The sequence below is a fragment of the Podarcis erhardii genome (assembly GCF_964252035.2).
Source record: "Podarcis erhardii genome assembly, chromosome: W".
Lineage (NCBI taxonomy): Eukaryota > Metazoa > Chordata > Lepidosauria > Squamata > Lacertidae > Podarcis > Podarcis erhardii.
Genome location: NC_138506.1, coordinates 25,155,961 through 25,172,530, shown reverse-complemented (window position 1 = coordinate 25,172,530; position 16,570 = coordinate 25,155,961). Strand labels below are relative to the sequence as shown.

The 16,570-nt window shown below is 51.4% G+C and overlaps 1 protein-coding gene across 1 annotated transcript in view; it reads left to right on the top strand.

Moving 5' to 3' along the window:
• The window catches only part of LOC309333176 (uncharacterized protein), a gene marked incomplete at its 3' end in the record, with an annotated part of 262,123 nt that overhangs the window by 241,930 nt on the left and 3,623 nt on the right, over positions 1-16,570 (top strand). The gene's annotated exons all lie outside the window — the stretch shown is intronic.

The window sequence follows — 16,570 nt, the reverse complement described above, 5'->3', positions numbered from 1 at the left end:
TGTATAACTTGCTGCTTAAATGGAATACTCAGGATGAAACGGTGAAATCTGCTATGATTAAATGGGCACAAGATCTTGGACATAACATTATGATGGCTTACTGGGAAAAGTTATGGACCACTGGTATGAAGTTTACGGCATGTAATGCCTTTAGAGAGAATATAATGAAAATGATGTACAGGTGGTACATGACACCAGTCAAGCTTGCAAAAATTTATCATTTGCCCGATAATAAATGTTGGAAATGTAAAGAGATTGAAGGTACATTCTTTCAGGACGTGCCCAAAGATTAAGACCTTCTGGGAGATGATCTATAACGAAATGAAAAAGGTATTTAAATATACCTTACAGATGAAACCAGAGGCCTTTCTCTTGGGCATGGTCGGCCAATTGGTGCGAAAGGAGGATAGAACTTTTTTTATGTACGCCACAACAGCAGCAAGAATACTCATCGCAAAGTATTGGAAGACACAAGATCTACCCGCCCGGGAAGAATGGCAGATGAAGGTGATGGAGTACATGGAACTGGCTGAGATGACTGGCAGAATCCGGGACCAAGGAGAAGAGTCCGTGGAAGAAGATTGGAAAAAATTTAAAGTTTATCTTCAAAAATATTGCAAAATTAAGGATTGTTAGAAAGATGTTGGGAAAAGGAAATTATGTGGTTTTAGTAGAAATGACATAAAGGATTAAGTAAAAATGAGTTGGTGAAAGAGAGAATGTAAAATTATAGTATATTAAGACAAATTATTAAGATAAAAATAAGGTTGGAAGGATTTGCTGAAATAACAAATTGAATTAGAATACAAAAATGGGAGGTGTGAGGAGGTCAAGGAAATAAGTGAATGTAAGCAAGTGATGTACAGGTTTGATTTGTTTTTTATCTTTTTTCTTCTGTTTTCTGGTTTTTGATGATTTTTTTATATATGTATTGTTTCTTCTTTTTTATCATTGATTGTTATTATTTTCTTTTTCTTTCTGTAATCTTTAAAACCTTAATAAAAATTTATTTACATAAAAAAAAAGAGAGAAGGGAATCCAGCATGACTTGTCAACGCCTAGATCGCCATGGATGAATGGACTTGCTGAGCGAGCAAACCAAACTTTGCTTCGAGGCCTAAAAACCTTGTTGCATGATGCCAATCTCCCTGAGAAGTTTTGGGGGGAGGCTCTGTCAACGTTTGTTTATACCTTTAATCGCAGACTGTGATTACCTATTGGTTGTACTTCCTATGAGAAGATGTTTGCTAAGAAACCTAACGTCAAGCACATGAGAATCTTTGGTTCTGACATGTGGGTACACACCCCACAGAGCAACAAGCTTGGGAAGCGTGGGGCACATGGTTTGTTCATGGGGTACGAAAAAGGTGCATACAGGGTATGGATGACTGATTCTAAGTCCATTAAGTTGACAAAGAGTGTTGAGTACAATCCTAAGTGGGGGGAAAATGTGGGAATTTTCCAGAGTTACCCAGAGGAAGATGAAGGTGATGTGAAAAAAGCAGATGATGTTGAGGTAGAAGAGGAAGCTGAGGATGATGATGATGATGATCAGAGTTCGGATTCCAGTTCAGTGGGCGGTGCTGCTGCTGGTGTCAGCGACAGTGATGACACAGCAGACTACAGGAGCGCAAAGGCCTCAGTCAGGCCATCTGATGCGTCTGACAATGAACTGGAAGAACCACTGTTCACCATTGGTCATTTTTCTCCAAAGAAGGAGGAGATGAGTGAAGAAGACTTGCGTCTAATTCGCAGGTCTGAAAGGGCCACCAAAGGCAGACCTCCAAAGAGATTTGCTGATGAGTTTGCTAAGACAGCAACTGCTGTTCTTAGTAGCTCAGAGAAGGTGTGGGAACCTACAAGCTTCAAAGAGGTTCAGGAGTTAATCTCTAAAGATGCTGAGCCTTGGCTAAATGCCATGAAGGCTGAAGTTGATTCCTTGAATAGGAACCAAACTTGGGAGCTGGTACCGGTAGTCCCAGGAATGAGACTGGTTGGCAGCAAATGGGTCTTCAAGGCCAAGACAGACCAGAATGGCAAGGTTGTCAGACACAAAGCCAGATTGGTAGCCAGAGGTTTTTCACAGGTACCAGGACAGGATTACCACGAGACCTACTCACCCACCGTCAAATATGAGAGCATTCGGCTGATGCTCAAGATTGCTGCAGAGGAGAAACTGCATGTTTCCCATCATGACATTAATACAGCTTTTTTGTACGGGATTTTGGGGGAGGAGCTGTTTATGCTTCCACCTGATGGAATGCAGATACAGAAGGGAATGGTCTGTAAACTTCGGAAATCCTTATATGGTCTCAAGCAGAGTGCCAGGTGTTGTAACACAAAGCTCACTGAGACACTGTTTTCTCTAGGTTTTCACCAAGGCAAAGCTGATCCATGTGTGTTTGTCAAGGAGGAGGGGCAAAACAAACTGTATTGTTTATGTTTTGTTCATGATCTTCTGATGTTTTGGAAGAATCAGGCTGTCAGAGCTGCCTCTAGGTCCCAGCTCACAGAGGACCAACGCTAGCCAGTAATAACGTATAAAAGTCTTTATTGAAGGTTAGTTTCCATTTCCAAACCGCAGCGTGCAACTCTACGTCTTAGAAGCTAGACCGGCGAAGCTCCATCTGAGTCTCCGCCTCCTAGACACCAGTTTAAGACTCTAGCTTTACTCCACCTCTTCCGTTGTTCTTTCCTCCTCTGGGTCCTTCTGCCCCCTGGGGTTTCCTCCTTTCTGGACTCTTCTGACGCTGACCCCCCTGAGTCTTGCCCCTCCTTCCGGCGGGCTTTAGGACCTGGCTCCCTATCCGGGCTGCCTGCTGTGCCGCTCGCCTGTACATTTGAACTTGGCGCGCACGCCCAGCCGGTAACTTTCCTCTTGACCGTTTCCCCGCTCTCCGATGGAGGCGTGGTCAATCCTGACTCATCTCCTCTCGCTGGTGGTGAGAACACTGGTCCCGATGCCTGGGACTCCTCCCCCCCACTGCGCTCTGGTGGGGAAGCTGGTCCTGATTTCCAACTGCTGCTCTGGGAGTCCCCGCTGGCCCCTTCCTTCTGGGGTTTCCCCCTTGGCACCCCCCTTGCCCTGGCCATCGGCGCTCCCTTCTGTGAATCTTCCGATTCGCTGGAAAGGCTCATGGAATCCCTCGGACCACTTTCATCTCCTGTGCTTCCCTCGGATTCCTCCCCCTCACTCTCCATTTCCTCCCTCTCCTGTGCCTCTGCTCCTGAGCCCCTGACACAGGCTTTGTACCAAAGCACCCTCGCTCAGCTGAAGGAGCACTTTGACATGAAGGATCTTGGTGAGGTATCCAACTATCTTTCTCTGCAGGTGGAGAGGGACCAAGCAGGTAATTTTCTGGTACACCAAACACAGAAAATTGCTGATGTATTAACCAGGTTGAATTTGGTTGATGCAAACCCAGCAGACACACCGATGGTGACAGGTTACCAGGTAGATAGTACTGCTGAAGCGTTTTCTGACACTACGCTGTACAGATGCATTCTAGGCAAGTTGAATTTCATTGCTAGATGCTCAAGACCTGACATAGCTGTAAGCACTAACCTGCTTAGCAGACATGCTAACAATCCTACTGTTCAGGATTGGAAAGCTCTGAAGCGCATAGCCCGCTATTTGAAAGGGACTTTGCACTACAGGCTGAGGTTCACCAGTCAGAAGACTGGAGGTCTTGAAATCTTTGCAGATGCTAGTTTTGGAAGTGACACCACGGATGGTACAAGCACTTCTGGAGTATGCTACATGTACAACCACTGTCTGTTTGACTGGGTGTGCAAGAAGCAAACGACAGTAAGCCTAAGTTCCTGTGAAGCAGAACTCAATGCTCTGTCATTTTCACTCATGGATTGTGAATGGTTGATGCAACTGTTTAAGGATATCGGAGTTTCTGTGAAATGTCCTATACAAGTGTATCAAGACAATAGATCCTGTTTGGCTTTGCTGAACTCAGAGAGTTGCAAGCAAAGAACCAAGTACTTGCAGATTAAGCTACATCGTGCAAGAGAGTGTATTCAGAAAGGACTCATTCAGGTGTCCTACATGGCAGGAAATGAAATTCCTGCTGATCTGTTGTCTAAGGTTGTTAACAGAGAACAACTTAAGGTTTATGTACAGAGGTTGCAATTGGGTTGAACCACAGGTACTACAGGTTACACGGAAAGGGGGAGGATGTTAGGATATTTCCGTTCCACCTTAAAAGGGAGCAGGATGTTTGTTTCACAGCCTGCGTATTTCCTGTTCACAGGATGTTTCTGTTGTGTCTTTGCTTTCGTTTCTTTCTCTCTGTGTCTGAGACACTGAAGCAGGCAGCCATGTTTTTCTCTTTGTTCTGACCAACGCTGAATAAACTTGTAAATAATGCTCTCCTGCGTGCATCTTTCGCTGTGCGAATTCTGCTGATAGAGCATGCATCAGCTCTGGAATGTGGCAAGCTATTTTCTGGAGCTTGTGTCGCTAATTACTGATACTGTATCTACAGGAGATCGATGGATCATTCAGAGGCGACGTGGGGGCCATGATGGGCCATATCTCCCTGGCAGTATCCCAACTCATATATCATATCATATAGATATTAATTAGATCTAATTTACATTTATATGATATACACACATACTTAGACATTTCATTATTGATATATTTTTATATTATTGATATATATTTATATTCAATATATTATTAGATATATATAAATACTATAATGACGTGTTGCATAATACATCACATATTTATATTTTTTATGGTATATATATATATATATATATACCATATATACCATAAAAAATATAAATATGTGATGTATTATGCAACAATATATATATATATATATATATATATATATATATATATATATAATCGGCAAAAAAAAGCAACCACTATGCTGTGAAAAATACTTGTATATATCATTAATTAATATTTCTATATATATTATTTTTACATACCATTTGTCAGGGGCTCAGGAGCAGAGGCACAGGGAAGATGGGAAATGGAGAGCGAGGGCGAGGAATCAGAGGGCAGTGTAGGAGGAGACAGTGGTCCGAGGGATTCCATAAGCCTCTCCAGCGAATCGGAAGATTCACAGAAGGGAGCGCCAGTGGCCAGGGGTAGGGGGGTCCCAAGGGGAACGCCCCAGGAGCAAGGGGGGAGCAGGGACTCCCAGAGCAGTAGTTGGAGATCAGGACCAGCTTCCCCACCAGAGCAGAGTGGGGGGGAAGTGTCCCAGGCATCGGGACCAGTACTTCCCCCACCAGGGAGAGAAGACGAGGCAGAGCTGACCACGCCTTCCTCGGAGAGTCGTACAACGGAGGGGAGGTCAGATCCGGCCAGTGTCACGGAAGAGGGAAGCAGTGATAGAAGCAGTGTAACGGTTAGGAGAAAGGTCACTGGGTTGGCGCGAGAAGCAAGTTCAAATGTACAGGAGCGCGGGACAGCAGAGAGTGAGGATTGGGAACCGGGTCCTAAAGCACGCCGGAGGCAAGGGGAGGAGCTAAGCGACTCAGCGTCGGAAGAGTCCAGGAAGGGCAATGCCCCAGAGGGCAGGAGGACCCAGAGGAGGAGAGAGCAGCGCAGAAGGTGGAGCAGGGCTAGGATCTTAAACTGGTGCGGAAGGGGAAGTGATTCAGATAGGACTTCGCCGATCTAGAGTCTAGACGTAGGGTTGCACGTTCTGGCTTTAAAATGGAAACTATACTTCAATAAAGACCTTTGTACATAATATCAGCCTGGCGTTGGTCCTCTGTGAGCTGGGACCTAGAGGCAGCCCTGACAGTAAGTCCTATCTCCAGAAAAACCTCACAGCGTGAGTGGACGCAGCAGGGGGCGAAGATTGGTGCTTCGCAAGCTCACGAAAGCAAGACAAGATGACTACCGAAGAACGCATAACAGCCCTGCAAAACGCAGTGACACAACTCAACGCGGAAATTCTTGCATCTAGGAAGAGGGAAGAGGAAGCGGCTACTGCCTGCAAGGATCTGGAAATCAGGTTGGAAATGTTGACTAAACAGGGGGCGCCGGGAACCAGACCAGAGGGAATTGGGCTGGGAAAGAGAGGAGGCAGCCTCGTGTCTCATTTCGATGGGAATCTGCAGCAGTATCCTAACTTCAGAGCAGACGTGGTTTACGCGCTAGAATTGCTGGAGAAGGATTTTAGAGATGAGCGGGAGAAAGTGGGGTTCATACTAACTCATCTCCACGGAGACGCTAAAGCGTGGCTGCGTAATCTGTGGCGAGATAAGGACCCAGCCCTCCAAAATGCGGATGCCTTTCTTAAGGCTATGGACGATTGTTTTCTATCAGCGATAGATGTAGATCTCGCCAGGAAAGAGATACATGGATTAAAACAAGGGAGGGCCACTGTGAGGCAATATCACGCACGCTTTTTTGCATTGGTCAACGCACTGGGATGGGAGAAAAATTCAGCTGCCGTCAGGGACCTTTTTTGGGAGGGGCTGAATGGGGCTGTGAAAGACGAAATCGCAAGGGGGGAGAGACCCCAAAGCACTCAAGAAGTGGTCCAGAGGGGGCTGACGATTGGGGTGCGTCTGGAACAACGTTCCTGGAGCAAAGACGAAGGGCGTTGGGGACGCGCGCCAGCAAGAGCACCTCCTTTCTTTCCAAGGGACACAACGCGCGCTCAATCCACGCCTCCGCTGGGAGGGGGAGAGGAGCCGATGGAGATAGGTGGTGCCAAGGCTCAGTCAGCAGCCAGAGCCCTAACGCCGGGAGCAGTCAAAATGAAGCCTAGAGGGAACAGGAAGTGTTACATCTGCGACAGTGCTCAGCACATGGCGAAAGAGTGTCCCCAGAGGCTGCACAAGCACACTGCAGCCTCAGCGACGATTACAGAAGCAGTTCAGCAGAATGTACCACAGCAGGGAAACGACGGAGTCTGGCTGGAATCATAGGCACTGGGGCCCAGCCAAACGAGTCAGTGAAGCAGTCCCCAGAGATCTTACAGCCCACAGACCCCCTCCCACCCAAACCAGTGGTGCAGCTCACCGCAGCGCTCCAGCTTCCCAATGGCCTCATCATGGAAGTGCCTATTACCATTGACTCTGGCAGCAATGCAGACTTTATAGGAGTGGATTTCATCACGCAACATGGCATAGCGCTCCTGCCTGCCACGATGCCCCTGAAAGTAGTGACAGTCGACGGCAGAGAGCTACTGGGGGGACAAGTGCTACAGCAAACACCACCAATGGTGATGCGAATTGGAAACCACCGCGAAGTCATCAGCTTCAATGTTACCCACCTGTCAGACACACCCATAGTGTTGGGCATGAGTTGGCTGGACCGGCACAGTCCGGCATTAGCATGGTACCAGCGCCAATTGACTTTCAGCTCCTCCTACTGCGCAGCAAACTGCATACTGCCCACCCAGGAAGATGAGGGGCCGGAAGATGGGCCACAGTTACACTTGGGCATGCTGCAAGCGGTACCCGACAAGTACAGAGACTTTTTGGAGGTTTTCTGCGAGAAGGAGGCAGACAAGCTACCCCCCCACAGACCATACGACTGCAAGATTGACCTCCTGCCGGGGGCGACGCTGCCGACGGGAAAACTGTATTCCATGTCTGAAGATGAACTGCAGTAACTCAGGGAGTTCATAGACCTCAACTTGAAGCGGGGATTCATCCGGGAGTCCAAAGCAGTGGGGGGCAGCCCCGTGTTTTTTGTGAAGAAAAAAGACACGCCCCCAAAGAGGCTTGTAGTTGATTTCAGAATTTTGAATTCGAAAACCAAGCCCACAGCCTTCCCCATGCCCAAGATCGATGACCTCCTGGCGACGGTGAGGAAGGGTCGCATCTTTACCAAGTTGGATCTACGCGGAGCGTACAATCTCATACGCGTGCGGGAGGGCGATGAGTGGAAGACGGCCATGTTTACGCCGCTAGGCACCTATGAATATAGAGTTATGCCTTTTGGATTACAAAATGGCTCCCACTGTTTTCAAGCCTTCATGCACCACGTCTTAGCGGGTCTCCTCTACAAGAAGTGCGTCTGCTTCCTGGACGACATCCTGATCTTCTCGGAGTCGCAGGAGGCCCACGAGAGAGATGTCAAGGAAGTCCTGCAGAGGCTGAGAGAGCACAGGCTTTATGCCAAGCTGGAGAAGTGCCAGTTCGACGTGACGGAGGTGGATTTCCTGGGCTACAAGCTGTCCGACAAGGGACTCGCCATGGACAGCGCCAAGGTCCGCTCGGTGCTGGACTGGAAGAGCCCGCGCAATCGGAAGGAGGTCCAGAAGTTTGTCGGCTTTGCCAACTTTTATCGCAAGTTTATCAAGGGTTTCGCTATGCAGACGGCGGCCATCACCGACACCCTCAGCTCCAAGAAGAAGAAGTTCATCTGGACGGAGCAGGCGGAGCAGTCCTTTCAAAAGCTCAAGCGTCTCTTCGCGTCCGAAGAACAACTACTACATGTGAACCCCAGCAAACCCATGAGGGTTGAGACGGACGCCTCAGACAGAGCCGTGGGGGCGGTCCTGTTGCAGCGAGACCACCAAGGGGACTGGAGGCCGTGCGCTTTCTACTCCAGGAAGCTCAGCAAGTCGGAGCAGAACTACACCATCTGGGACAGAGAGTTGCTGGCCGTTCATGCAGCATTCAAGGCGTGGCGGCACTTCCTCATCGGAGCCAAACACACAGTGCAGGTCCGCACGGACCATAAGAACTTGGAGTACTGGCGCACGGCGAGGTTCCTAAACCAGAGACACATTCGCTGGGCGGAGTTCTTTGCAGATTTCGACTTCAGGATAGAATACATCCCAGGAGACAGCAACATCATGGCGGATGCGCTGTCCAGGAAGCCGCAGTATCTCGAGGCAGAGGCACCAGCGGCAGCCAAGCACATTTTCGCACCGGAAGCGTGGGCATGCGCCTCAGCCACGGTGGACCTGGACGCAGTACGTCGCGCGCTGCAGACAGACTCCTTTGCACGATCCAAGATGGAGGAGGTGCGAAGCGGCAAGGCGAAGGACGACGAGTTTCAGATACGCGACGGACTGCTCATCCGCAAAGGGGCCCTCTACGTGCCGGGAGACCTCCGCGCGAAGGTACTGCAGCAGTTACACGACGCACCCAGCGCTGGGCACTTCGGCAAAGAGAAGACGGTGGAACTAGTAGCCAGAGACTTTTGGTGGCCCAAGATGAGGGGGGAAGTCGCGGATTACGTCACGAGGTGCGACACATGCCAAAGGGCCAAACCGGTGCACAAGCCGCCGGCGGGATTGCTGGAACCGCTACAGACGCCCCTCGAGCCGTGGGAGAAAGTGGCCCTGGACTTTGTCACAGATCTGCCCAGCTCGCGAGGCAAGACAGCGGTACTCGTGGTAGTAGACTTGTTCACCAAGATGGCCCACTTCATTCCTTGGCGAAGGTGGCCACAGCGGAACGGACAGCCAAGATGTTCATAGACCACGTGTTCAAGGTGCACGGCCTACCACGGTCTATCCTGTCCGACCGGGGGCGCCAGTTCATCTCGAGTTTCTGGCAGAAGCTGATGGGCATCCTGAACGTCAAGGTCAACCTATCGTCGGCGAGACACCCGCAGACCAACGGACAAGCGGAGAGGGTCAACGCCATCATGCAGCAGTACCTGAGATGCTACGCGAACCAGCAGCCCTCGACCTGGGTGGACTATCTGCCGCTGGCCGAGTTTGCCTACAACAACACAAAACACGTGTCCACGGGGGTGACACCGTTTTTCGCCAACAATGGGCGGCATCCCAGGACCTTCCCGGGTTTAGAGAAAGTGGGGGAGGGGGAACTGCAGGGAGCTGAGAACTTGGCAGCGGAGTTGCAGGAGGTCCACGAACAGCTCCGAAGGCAGTTGGAGCTAGCTAAACACGCTTAAAAAATGCAGGCAGACCGACACAGGAGAGTTGGGGAGGACATCCGGGTGGGGGACTGGGTCTGGTTAGCAGCCCAGGCAGTCCCGGCCAGATCGTTGGCCAAGAAGAAGCTCGGACACAAGCAGCTAGGGCCTTACCAAGTCGAGGCACAGATCAACCCAGTGGCCTTCCGGCTGACACTCCCGGAGGGATCCAGAATGCATCCGGTCTTTCATAGATCGGTGCTCACGCCCTACAAGGCACCTCACAGGTTCCAGGCACCAGGGACTGCCCCCAGCCCGCTCAGAGACGCACCCACACGGGGGGGCCGCCGAGGGCGCACCCGATCAACGAGGCCACAGAGATTTTAGACTCGAGATGGGGGGAGGAAGGGATTGAATATCTCCTCGCCAGGGAAGACACCCCAGCCAGCGCCAACAGGTGGGTACCGGACTATGCAGTGGAGGAGCAATGGCTCAAGGACAAATTCCATGCACTTTTCCCGCACAGACCCATGCCGGCAGATTATTTCGACGAATATCTTTTCACACCCACACTCTCCACCAGCACGTTCCAGGGTTTCTCTTCAGCTGAAGAGGCGTCACCGGAGACCAGCTCCCCAGAGGGGTCCCTCTCAGGGTTTGGCACGGGAGGATCTTATTGGTGGGAGGATCAGCCTGAGGTGGGCTGGCGCAGAGATCTGCTGAGAGGACCATGGCACGCAGTGTCACCCCAAGCGACAGGGGAAGAGGGGGTCACGGGCGAGTTGGGGGTAGATCCAGGTTTCGAGCACGCCTCCCAAGAGATGGAAGCAGAGGAGATCGCCGTTGACGAGACCATGGAGGACTTCCCGGACTTATCCGGCTGGCGGCACGCCACGGGGGAAGAACTGTACCCCGCACTCACCCCCACAACATTGGAGCACCCAGAACCCACTCCGGGAGAAGGGGAGGGGGGAAGGGGGGGCTTCGAGGGGGGGATGGATGTCAGGGGCTCAGGAGCAGAGGCACAGGGAAGATGGGAAATGGAGAGCGAGGGCGAGGAATCAGAGGGCAGTGTAGGAGGAGACAGTGGTCCGAGGGATTCCATAAGCCTCTCCAGCGAATCAGAAGATTCACAGAAGGGAGCGCCAGTGGCCAGGGGCAGGGGGGTCCCAAGGGGAACGCCCCAGGAGCAAGGGGGGAGCAGGGACTCCCAGAGTAGTAGTTGGAGATCAGGACCAGCTTCCCCACCAGAGCAGAGTGGGGGGGAAGGGTCCCAGGCATCGGGACCAGTACTTCCCCCACCAGGGAGAGAAGACGAGGCAGAGCTGACCACGCCTTCCTCGGAGAGTCGTACAACGGAGGGGAGGTCAGATCCGGCCAGTGTCACGGAAGAGGGAAGCAGTGACAGAAGTAGTGTAACGGTTAGGAGAAAGGTCACGGGGTTGGTGCGAGAGGCAAGTTCAAATGTACAGGAGCGCGGGACAGCAGAGAATGAGGATTGGGAACCGGGTCCTAAAGCACGCCGGAGGCAAGGGGAGGAGCTAAGCGACTCAGCGTCGGAAGAGTCCAGGAAGGGCAATGCCCCAGAGGGCAGGAGGACCCAGAGGAGGAGAGAGCAGCGCAGAAGGTGGAGCAGGGCTAGGATCTTAAACTGGTGCGGAAGGGGAAGTGATTCAGATAGGACTTCGCCGATCTAGAGTCTAGACGTAGGGTTGCACGTTCTGGCTTTAAAATGGAAACTATACTTCAATAAAGACCTTTGTACATAATATCAGCCTGGCGTTGGTCCTCTGTGAGCTGGGACCTAGAGGCAGCCCTGACACCATTTATATTTATAATTATTTTCCATGAACCACCCTGAGATCTCCGGGTATATAACGCACACACACACACACACTATTATATCATATGTATCATATATCATAATGTATTTCTCAATTAGCTATATAATTTCTATTGATTTGCATCTTTCTAACTATCTACCCATATTTACAATCAACTCCAAGCAACAATTTTTTTTACTTCTAAAATCAAAAAAAGAATCAGGAGGGGAAGTGTGTGGCTTTTCTCGGGGGGTGGGGGAGAGAAAATTGTGATTTGTGTGAGAAATTTAAAATAAGCGTTTTCCATCGAAGAGCAGAGAAACGAAGAAGCTGCAGACAGGATTCGAACACAGAGCTGTGGACAGGAAATGGCTGCAAGACATCTAAATAGGCGACTCTTAACAGCATTTCATGGTAGGATTTCATTCCCCCAAGTCGTTTCAAAAGCAAAATCATTTCAAATCGGAAACTGAAATTAAGGCATTTAATTGGAGACTGTCAATCTCCAAAATCATCATTTCAAACATAAAAAGGACATTTTATAGAAATCATCAAAATCATTTCAAAACCAAAAGGAAAGGAATACATTTTATTTGGGGCTTTCCATCACCTTCCTTGGCACATGAATCTCCCTTCAATTGTATCGGGAAACCTAATTTGCATATAATTTGCATAATTTGCAAGGCAAAGGTAGGATAGAAAGACTATTGAGAGATTCCTTCATTCTTGGCTACTGCATGCTGCAGCCGGCTTCAGGGAGGAACTCCTGCAGGTAGGTGACGGCTGCTTTGGACAGGTAAGTCATGGTGCTGAAGTGCCCGCTGGGGGTGCTGTCGTAGAACAACATGCAAATGCCCGTGGTGGGGTCCCCTCCAGCATGGCATCATCCGCACCCAGGACTTTCTGCATTTGGGGTGGAAAAGGAAAGAGGAGACAAGAGTCAAGGCCAGAGAGCAGAAATCGGTGCCGTGATCCCACTGCTAACACCAATATCACCAGCATAGCTGCTCCGTTTTTCCGGGAAATGTGCTGTGGGGCTGGGTGATCAATCAATAAATCATCCCAAACAGGTGCAGAAAATCAATAAAGTTAATTGGCCAAAAATACGGGTGAGATGTCAGCATTCAGTGCCGTGATGCCACTTCTAAAACCAATTTCATAAGCAACGCTGCTCCGTTTCCCTGGGGACGGTGCTGCAGGGCTTGGGCGATTGATCGACTGCCCCACCCAAGGATGTCCACCCTCACCTGCTCCTGGCAGAATGCTTCGTCCGCCATCTTGATGATGTTGTTGACGCCAGTGCCAGCAAAGCTGACCTCAGCCAACAGGGTCAACACCCAGACAGTTTCCACAAAGAGCTGCTGGTATTATGGCTGCGGGATCTTGTTCAGCGCTGACTCAACGCCATCGACAAGCTTGATCTCACCTGGCGTCATTTGCCGAAAACAGGCATCAGGATTTGAACCCGGGTCCAGTGGGAAACGGTAAAGAAACCAGGGGAGGATGGATGGCGGCTAACAGATTGAGATTGAATCCTGACAAGACAGAAGTACTGTTTCTGGGGGACAGGAGGCGGGCAGGTGTGGAGGACTCCCTGGTCCTGAATGGGGTACCTGTGCCCCTGAAGGACCAGGTGTGCAGCCTGGGAGTCATTTTGGACTCACAGCTGTCCATGGAGGCACAGGTTAAATCCGTGTCCAGGGCAGCTGTGTACCAGCTCCATCTGGTACGCAGGCTGAGACCCTATCTGCCTGTGGACTGCCTCGCCAGAGTGGTGCATGCTCTGGTTATCTCCCGCTTGGACTACTGCAATGCACTCTACGTGGGGCTACCTTTGAAGGTGACCCGGAAACTACAATAATAATAATAATAATAATAAATTTTATTTATATCCCGCCCTCCCCAGCCGAAGCCGGGCTCAGGGCGGCTAACAACACTAAAACAGTACAACATTATAAAACATTATAAAAATGGATTAAAATGAATTAAAATCAAAATTGATGGCAACCATAAACTAAAGTTTTGTAAAGATTGCCAGAGGAGGGAGTCAGGCTGCGCCCTGACCAAAGGCCAGGTGGAACAGCTCTGTCTTGCAGGCCCTGCGGAAAGATGTCAAGTCCTGCAGGGCCCTTGTCTCTTGTGAGAGAGCGTTCCACCAGGTTGGAGCCGCAGCCGAAAAAGCCCTGGCTCTAGTTGAGGCCAGCCTAACCTCTCTGTGGCTTGGGACCTTCAAGATGTTTTTATTTGAAGATCGTAAGTTCCTCTGTGGGGCATACCAGGAGAGGCGGTCCCGTAGGTACGAGGGCCCTAGGCCGTATAGGGCTTTGAAGGTTAAAACCAGCACCTTAAACCTGATCCTGTACTCCACCGGGAGCCAGTGCAGCTGGTATAGCACCGGATGAATGTGATCTCTAAGCGAAGACCCCGTAAGGAGTCTCGCTGCAGCATTTTGCACCCGCTGGAGTTTCTGGGTCAGTCTCAAGGGCAGCCCCACGTAGAGCGAGTTACAATAATCCAGTCTGGAGGTGACCGTCGCGTGGATCACAGTGGCTAGGTCGGGGCGTGAGAGGTAAGGAGCCAACTGCTTAGCTTGGCGGAGATGAAAGAATGCCGCCTTTGTTATAGCTGCAATCTGCGCCTCCATAGAGAGGGAGGTATCGAAGATTACACCCAAACTCTTAACGGACGGTGCTGGCACTAATTGCACCCCCGCAAGAGATGGGAGTTGCCCCCTCAGCCCCCCGTCGTCCCGTCCCAGCCAGAGGACCTCTGTCTTCGAAGGATTTAACTTCAGCCGGCTCCCACGTAACCATCCAGCCACAGCCTCCAAGCATCTGATCAGTGTGTCTGGGGCAGAGTCCGGGTGGCCGTCCATCAACAGATAGAGTTGGGTGTCATCAGCATACTGATGGCAGCCCAGCCCAAAACTCCGGGCAAGCTGGGCGAGGGGGCGCATAAAGATGTTAAAAAGCATTGGGGAGAGTATTGCACCCTGGGGCACGCCACACACCAAGGAGTGGCGGGATGACAATTCCCCCCCAAGTGCCACCCTCTGTCCCCGACCGGAGAGAAACGAGCGCAGCCATTGAAGGACTGTGCCCTGGATCCCCACGTCGGCAAGGCGGTGGTCCAGGAGTTCGTGATCGACCATGTCGAAGGCTGCTGACAGGTCTAGAAGAATCAGCAGCCCCGACCCGCCTCGATCCAGCTGCCTGCGGAGGTCATCTGTCAGGGCGACCAGAGCCGTCTCAGTCCCATGACCAGCGCGGAAGCCGGACTGGAATGGATCCAGAGCCGATGTTTCATCCAGAAACCTACCAAGCTGTTCAGCAACCGCTCTCTCAATCACCTTACCCAGGAACGGAAGATTCGAAACCGGGCGGTAATTGGATAGATCTAAGGGATCTAATGATGTTTTCTTTAAGAGCGGGCGCACCACTGCCTCCTTCAGTTCCCCTGGGAATGTCCCGGTGCCAAGGGACAGATTGATGATATCCCCCAGGGGGGCCCGCGCCTCGTCTGGACACGCTCTAATCAGCCAGGACGGGCACGGGTCGAGAGGACATGTGGTGGGCTTTCCAGCTCGGAGGAGTCTGTCCACATCGGCTGGGGATATCCGGTCAAAGTGGTCCAATACTGGACCCGAGGACAGTCGAGGGGCCTCCAGTTCCTTTATTGTATCCAAATTGGCAGGGAGGTCATGGCGGAGCAACAAGACCTTCTCCGCAAAAAAGCTCGCAAATGCCTCACAGCTGTGTGTCAAATTGTTATTTAAATTTGGCTGTCCTTCGAGGGACGTTAAAGACCGAATTATACTAAATAATTGCGCCGGGCGAGAGCTAGCGGATGCAATGGAGGCCGAGAAGTAAGACTTCTTAGCGGCCTTCACTGCCATCTCATAGGTTTTCATAAAAACCCTATAAGATGTTCTTGAGGCTCCGTCACGGGCACCCCGCCATACTCGCTCTAGCCGTCTGAGGTCCCGCTTCATTTTCCGGAGCTCCTCGGTAAACCAGGGAGCCCGGTTTCTGCGGGGTCGCAGAGGGCGCTTAGGTGCGATCTCATTGATGGCTGCCAGGAGCTGGGTATTCCAGGCCTCAACAAGCTCAGTCAATGAGTCGCCAGGGGGAGAAAGGTCCCGCAAGGCTTGACGGAATCTATCAGGGTCCATCAGCCTTTGCGGGCGAGCCCAAATTGGCTCGCCACCCAAGCAGGGTGGGGGTGGAACGTCAATCCTGGCTTTCAGGGCATAGTGATCAGACCATGGCACCTTCATCGAAGGAAACATGATCACATCTATACCGATGCCAAAGATCAGATCCAGCGTGTGGCCTGCTTGATGTGTGGGGCCCGAAACAAACTGGGAGAGCCCTAGTGTCGCCATGGAAGACACCAGGTCCAGAGCCTGCGAGGAGGGAGTGGCATCAGCATGGATGTTGAAGTCCCCCAATACCAATAGGTTAGGGAACTCCAAGGCCCAGCCGGCCACCGCCTCCAGCAGGCCTGACAGGGTGGCTGCTGGTGCGCTGGGTGGCCGGTACACCAGCCAGACAGCCAAGCTCACCTCGGAGCCCCACACTAGGCCAACACATTCAATGCCGGGGATCGATGGCGATGGTAGAGCCCTGAAAGGACAATCTTCCCGGATTAATAACGCCACCCCTCCCCCCCGGCCCACAGTCCGCGACTGGTGGAGGACGGAGAAACCCGGGGGCGCCATCTCTCGTAAGGTAACAGTTACCCCTTCGCGCACCCAGGTCTCCGTCACACAAGCCAGGTCGACCCCCTGCGAGGTAAAGAAATCTCGCAGGGTGGCGGTTTTGTTGCCTATAGACCTGGCATTGCACAACACCAGTGACGGAGGTGAGTAATCCTTGCTCACCCTACCCTCGTCTCTCGGGATGGGGCGCAGATTGGA